The sequence below is a fragment of the Bombus huntii genome, unplaced genomic scaffold (assembly GCF_024542735.1).
Source record: "Bombus huntii isolate Logan2020A unplaced genomic scaffold, iyBomHunt1.1 ctg00000201.1, whole genome shotgun sequence".
NCBI classification, from domain to species: Eukaryota; Metazoa; Arthropoda; class Insecta; order Hymenoptera; family Apidae; genus Bombus; species Bombus huntii.
Genome location: NW_026099431.1, coordinates 1 through 7,500, shown reverse-complemented (window position 1 = coordinate 7,500; position 7,500 = coordinate 1). Strand labels below are relative to the sequence as shown.

The 7,500-nt window shown below is 47.2% G+C and overlaps 2 non-coding genes across 2 annotated transcripts; both read right to left on the bottom strand.

Moving 5' to 3' along the window:
• Positions 1 to 367: 367 nt before the first annotated feature.
• On the bottom strand, positions 368 to 522 carry LOC126877634 (5.8S ribosomal RNA). The gene has a single exon (XR_007695203.1). It is a non-coding gene; the product is annotated as a 5.8S ribosomal RNA (ribosomal RNA).
• A 3,573-nt stretch (positions 523 to 4,095) lies between these two features.
• Positions 4,096 to 6,018, bottom strand: LOC126877644 (small subunit ribosomal RNA). Its single transcript, XR_007695213.1, has one exon. It is a non-coding gene; the product is annotated as a small subunit ribosomal RNA (ribosomal RNA).
• Positions 6,019 to 7,500: the final 1,482 nt, after the last annotated feature.

The following is a 7,500-nucleotide window of genomic DNA, read 5'->3' as shown; positions in this document are numbered from 1 at the left end:
GTTCTCTTATAATTTTTAAGAAGAACGACGGCGGGTTGTCAAGGCAAGAAGGGACAGAGAGAGACAGAGGTAGAGTTTCGTAGTCTCCCGTGAACACGATAGATTATATATCGAGCATGCGTACGACTTGCACGGTCTCTGCACGACCGCGACGAACGCCGACGAGCGTCCAACAATCGCTCGTACGTCGCGTATGTTCTCTCCGTCCGCTCTTATTCGTATCCTCGTTCTTGTACCTTCGTCCGACTCTGAAACGTTCTCTTATATAAAGAAGAACGACGGCGGGTTGTTAAGGCAAGAAGGGACAGAGAGAGACAGATACGGAGAGTAACGATACGCAACGCAAGCAGTCTTAGGTTTACGTGAGCAACCCTCAGCCAGGCGTGGTCCAGGAATTGTATCCGTGGACCGCAATGTGCGTTCGAAATGTCGATGTTCATGTGTCCTGCAGTTCACACGTTGACGCGCAATTAGCTGCGTTCTTCATCGACCCACGAGCCAAGTGATCCACCGTTCAGGGTAATCTTTTATAAATTTACAACAGTTCAATACTCAAATGTACTCTTCTCGGTTCTAGCGAAGCCGAGTTCCGTCACGTTCGACCAACGGGAATCGAACGCGCAGAAGTCGCCATAGGATTGACGACACAAAAACGTTCGAAAAAAAAAGAAAACGACGAACGCGCGAAGATACGCGCGTTCGCCGGCCGGGCGTAAAGTACATTATGATATATAACAACCATCGAGATCGAAGCTCCGTTCGTCAGGAAACGACGGGGATATATACACCCGATTCTGAATCCTCTGTACAGCACACGATCTCGCGAACGAGTAAGCACGGTGGCTAGCCCATGTTATATATGTGTTTGATTCTACTCTCTCGTCCAATTATTCAAGAAACAGCGCGCGTGCATCTCTCCATCGTTCGGGTGATAGTAAAGATTCGATGGGATTCGCGCGGCCGTCCGCCTCGAGCGGTCTTTCGTCCCAATATCCAGAAGCAGAGTTTGAAAAACTCTAGCGACGGCACGGGTGTCCGACTCACGACATCGAGGTTTCGAAGCCGGCGATCCCCTCCGAACGGATGGCGACCACGCGACCGACTGAAAGCATGAAAAATCGACGAAAGATAGAACACATCTCCGTTCGGGTGGTGTTTTTTCTTTAAAAAAAAAAAAAAAAAACAAAATTCGATGGGACTCGCAGCCATCGTCCTCGCGCGGTCTTTCGTCCCGATATCCAGAAGCAGAGTTTGAAAAACTCTAGCGACGGCACGGGTGTCCGACTCACGACAACGAGGATAGACCAGCCGGTCCCCTCCGAACGGGTTATGCGATGATAAACTCGATGAAACTTTAGTCTCGTTCAGGTAGTGTGTGTCTTGTAAATCAAAATTCGATGGGACACGCATCCATCGTCCTCGCGCGGTCTTTCGTCCCAACATCCAGAAGCAGAGTTTGAAAAACTCTAGCGACGGCACGGGTGTCCGACTCACGACAACGAGGATAGACAGCCGGTCCCCTCTGAACGGTATATTATATATGAGATGATAGACGACAAACTGGATGAAACTTTAAGTCTCGTTCAGGTAGTGTGTAAATCAAAAATTCGATGGGACTCGCATCCGTCGTCCTCGCGCGGTCTTTCGTCCCGATATCCAGAAGCAGAGTTTGAAAAACTCTAGCGACGGCACGGGTGTCCGACTCACGACAACGAGGAAAGACAGCCGGTCCCCTCTGAACGGTATATTATATGAAACTTTAAGTCTCGTTCAGGTAGTGTGTAAGTCAAAAATTCGATGGGACTCGCATCCGTCGTCCTCGCGCGGTCTTTCGTCCCGATATCCAGAAGCAGAGTTTGAAAAACTCTAGCGACGGCACGGGTGTCCGACTCACGACAACGAGGATAGACAGCCGGTCCCCTCTGAACGGTATATTATATATGCGATGATAGACGACAAACTGGATGAAACTTTAAGTCTCGTTCAGGTAGTGTGTAAATAAAAAATTCGATGGGACTCGCATCCGTCGTCCTCGCGCGGTCTTTCGTCCCGATATCCAGAAGCAGAGTTTGAAAAACTCTAGCGACGGCACGGGTGTCCGACTCACGACAACGAGGAAAGACAGCCGGTCCCCTCTGAACGGTATATTATATGAAACTTTAAGTCTCGTTCAGGTAGTGTGTAAGTCAAAAATTCGATGGGACTCGCATCCGTCGTCCCTCGCGCGGTCTTTCGTCCCGATATCCAGAAGCAGAGTTTGAAAAACTCTAGCGACGGCACGGGTGTCCGACTCACGACAACGAGGATAGACAGCCGGTCCCCTCTGAACGGTATATAATATGAAACTTTAAGTCTCGTTCAGGTAGTGTGTAAGTCAAAAATTCGATGGGACTCGCATCCGTCGTCCTCGCGCGGTCTTTCGTCCCGATATCCAGAAGCAGAGTTTGAAAAACTCTAGCGACGGCACGGGTGTCCGACTCACGACAACGAGGATAGACAGCCGGTCCCCTCTGAACGGTATATAATATGAAACTTTAAGTCTCGTTCAGGTAGTGTGTAAGTCAAAAATTCGATGGGACTCGCATCCGTCGTCCTCGCGCGGTCTTTCGTCCCGATATCCAGAAGCAGAGTTTGAAAAACTCTAGCGACGGCACGGGTGTCCGACTCACGACAACGAGGATAGACAGCCGGTCCCCTCTGAACGGTATATAATATACATTATGCGACGGTAGACGATCAACTAGACGAAACTTTAGTCTCGTTCAGGTGGTGTAAAAAAAATTCGATGGGATACGCACGCACGGCTGTCGTCGTCCTCGAGCGGTCTTTCGTCCCAATATCCAGAAGCAGAGTTTGAAAAACTCTAGCGACGGCACGGGTGTCCGACTCACGACATCGAGGCTTCGAAGCCGGCGGCGTTCCCCTCTGAACGAACTTCGGCTAGACTAGTTACGAATCGTTGCTACACATCGTCTTCATCGTCGTCGTCGTCGACATCGACATCATCATCATATCATCATCATCATCATCATCATCATCATCGGTCATCGTCGCATAGCGGGCCAACATCCACGCGATGCGTCTTCGTTCTAGGTTACCCGATCCACGAGTATGTTACACGTGGTTTCGTTATTTCGAACGAAACGACATACGAAGAGCACACGCCCTTTGGGTAGGAAGCACGTTTCGAGAACGACGAGAGTTTCGATGAAAGAGACGAGAGAAGTCGACGCAGAAGGTATCCATGGATCTTCGAAGAGAACCTTCGAAGATGTATATCGGTATCCTTTCGCTCTGCGCGACTCGCTACAAGTTCTTTCGCTCTCGTCGACTCGTTCTAGACGCTTCGTTCGATCCCAAAGAGGAGTCTTCGATATGTCCCGTTGCTAGGAGGAGAACAAACGCAACACAGACCACGAAACATAGAAGAGAATAGGCGAGCATGATCACTCCGACACGAGGCACTTTAGAGATTTTCTTATTAGTTTGCATGGACTTTTATATTTCGTTTGTACGGTTTCCACGATGCAAATACGAAATACGAGATCGTGACGGCGGGTCTTTCTGTGTACGGCCTCTCGCAGGCGCCACGACTGCATTTCTCTTTACACCTGGTTTCCATCGTAATTTTTTCGTTTGATATCGAGCCTTAACTTTTGTTGGCTCTTTCGAAGCTAGAGTTCCCTTTTATTAGAATTTCATAGTATATATATTATATGTTATATGTTTTATTCGGAGACGGCGGGTCTTTCTGTTTACGACCTCACGCAGGCGCCTCGAATAAGTTTCATTCGCATTTCGTTTTTATACTTGTATATATATATCTCTTCATCCCGATGATCGAGAGAGAGTGCCACCTTCTCTTCGTATAATTCCGTAGCTGGAGGGTCGTCTCCTCCTTAAGAATATTTCTATTCGTGCCAACGGAGGTTGCCAAGCTCCCTGGCGTTTTCGTTTGTTAAAGTATATAGCTTGTTAATACGTCGTATATACTTTCGTCGATACAGGAGGAGTACGGCTCCTTACCGACCATTGTGATATATATTTCATAGTTTTTATATGTGTTCAAGTCAAATTCTTTTGGTATCGTATCGTTAATGATCCTTCCGCAGGTTCACCTACGGAAACCTTGTTACGACTTTTACTTCCTCTAAATGATCAAGTTTGGTCATCTTCCCGGTAACATCGGCAATGCTTATCACATTGGCCGCGCACCAGTCCGAAGACCTCACTAAATCATTCAATCGGTAGTAGCGACGGGCGGTGTGTACAAAGGGCAGGGACGTAATCAACGCGAGCTTATGACTCGCGCTTACTGGGAATTCCTCGTTCATGGGGAATAATTGCAAGCCCCAATCCCTAGCACGAAGGAGGTTCAGCGGGTTACCCGGGCCTTTCGGCCAGGGAAAACACGCTGATTCCTTCAGTGTAGCGCGCGTGCGGCCCAGAACATCTAAGGGCATCACAGACCTGTTATTGCTCAATCTCGTGCGGCTAGAAGCCGCCTGTTCCTCTAAGAAGATTTGTTTGTACGTTGGTAGTAAAAACCCACCGACCGAAGCCGGGGGCCTTCGAGATACCATAAGTTACGTCTATTTAGCAGGCTAGAGTCTCGTTCGTTATCGGAATTAACCAGACAAATCGCTCCACCAACTAAGAACGGCCATGCACCACCACCCACCGAATCAAGAAAGAGCTATCAATCTGTCAATCCTTCCGGTGTCCGGGCCTGGTGAGGTTTCCCGTGTTGAGTCAAATTAAGCCGCAGGCTCCACTCCTGGTGGTGCCCTTCCGTCAATTCCTTTAAGTTTCAGCTTTGCAACCATACTTCCCCCGGAACCCAAAAGCTTTGGTTTCCCGGAAGCTGCCCGCCGAGTCATCGGAGGAACTTCGGCGGATCGCTGGCTGGCATCGTTTATGGTTAGAACTAGGGCGGTATCTGATCGCCTTCGAACCTCTAACTTTCGTTCTTGATTAATGAAAACATTTTTGGCAAATGCTTTCGCTTCTGTCCGTCTTGCGACGATCCAAGAATTTCACCTCTAACGTCGCAATACGAATGCCCCCATCTGTCCCTATTAATCATTACCTCGGGGCTCCGAAAACCAACAAAATAGAACCGAGGTCCTATTCCATTATTCCATGCACACAGTATTCAGGCGAAGGTAGCCTGCTTTAAGCACTCTAATTTGTTCAAAGTAAACGTATCGGCCCACCTCGACACTCAGTGAAGAGCACCGCGATGGGATATTAGTTGGACCGCCCGCGAGGAGCTAAGCCCACCGATAGGACGTACCACATAATGCCAGTTAAACACCGCGAGCGGTGAACCGACACTGTGACACACAGATTCAACTACGAGCTTTTTAACCGCAACAACTTTAATATACGCTATTGGAGCTGGAATTACCGCGGCTGCTGGCACCAGACTTGCCCTCCAATTGGTCCTCGTTAAAGGATTTAAAGTGTACTCATTCCGATTACGGGGCCTCGGATGAGTCCCGTATCGTTATTTTTCGTCACTACCTCCCCGTGCCGGGAGTGGGTAATTTGCGCGCCTGCTGCCTTCCTTGGATGTGGTAGCTGTTTCTCAGGCTCCCTCTCCGGAATCGAACCCTGATTCCCCGTTACCCGTTACAACCATGGTAGGCGCAGAACCTACCATCGACAGTTGATAAGGCAGACATTTGAAAGATGCGTCGCCGGTGCTAGATGACCATGCGATCAGCACAAAGTTATTCAGAGTCACCAAAACAAACGATGGACGGACAGACGAGCCATCCGCCACCGATTGGTTTTGATCTAATAAAAGCATTCCTACCATCTCTGGTCGGAATCTGTTTGCATGTATTAGCTCTAGAATTACCACAGTTATCCAAGTAAATGTAGGTATGATCTAAGAAACCATAACTGATTTAATGAGCCATTCGCGGTTTCACCTTAATGCGGCATGTACTGAGACATGCATGGCTTAATCTTTGAGACAAGCATATGACTACTGGCAGGATCAACCAGGGATCTTATTCGTATAACAATTCTTATAAATTTCGTTTAAGTTCTCTTCGTGTCGTAGGTGGGACGTAAGCACCGTACGACGAGACTTTTCGTTCTTAAGATAGATATATCTATAAAATATATCTCCTAGCGACGTTCGAGATACACCCATAGTTCAGTAATAATCTTCGAACGCCGCTCGCAGCCACTTTGTAATTCTCAACTCCACCTCCTCTCTTCTCTCTCTCTCTTTCTCATAGTCTTATATAAAATGTTTAGAATCGTACTTCTAAAGGAACATTTCCATAATGCTGTCTTCGTGTAAAAAGACTTATTAGAATATCTTAGCGGTAAAGCACGTATACGCACCTCACGCTGAACGAACAAGCGCGTATCCCAGTGCGTCGCGCTGGACATACCGTAAGAATATTCTTTCAATCGGTAGAACATTTTCGGCAGAAGACATACTACGCAAAGATAGTACGCTCCTACCGCCTCATCGGATACTTCTGCGAAAGCAGAAGTTTTTATAGAAAGCAGACGGTTATACTCTTTTGAATGAATCGATGCTCAGTTAGTACAAGCACACACGCATCTAACAATTTTTTGTTAGAATACGTACACACAGGTCACCAGCTTCCCGACTCAGGGGAACCTTGCCACGATATTTGGTCATTACGTCCAGGACAGCGACCCGCGCGCAGCAGTGTAGAGAAAAAACCAGAACGAGAACGGAGGAACAGTCGAGAAATAGCGTAAAATACACTAAGACTCGAGGAGCGGTGACTGAATTCTCAACCGAGGCCGTAGAATAGCCACGCGCTCAACGCTGTTCCGACCGAACCGTCCGGCTCGACGTCTCTCTTATAGATACGAAAGCGCCAGCCGGAAGGCCGGCGCCGGCCGGGCTAGCGGCCGCGCGCTTACGGTGCAAAACCTCCGTAGCAACGTACCGTTCGGAAGGGACGCTGGAACTTAGTCTCGCGAACGCTCGATCACTACTATACAAAGCCAATATCCAACCATCGAAATACATTACCAGACGTTTTATTAACATAATAGAAATGCATTTTTACCAAAAAATTAATTTTTTTTTTTCACCGAAAAATTGCATCAGTAAACATACTCTTTTATCGAATACGGACAAAAAATAAGTTTATAATCAATTACAATACGTTAAAATAAGTAGAAATATGCAAAAAATATATACCTGTAACGTTAATTAACGAAAAAATTAGAAAAATATCCCAGTCGTGTCAGTTCGACGAACGCTAATTTTTTGAAAAAAATCGATAAAAATGTTTAATCCCGACGTATTTAATAGAGATAGAACGATTCCCGTAAAAAAATTTATACCTTGTAACGCTTTTTAACGAATAAACTCGAAAAAACTTTTCGCCCTCGGAATTTTTCTAAGTCCCAACGTACCGGCTCGGAATTTTTCTATGTTCCAACGACCGGTCGTGTCGGTCCAAACGTTTTTATATCCGTCTGCCGACGATATAA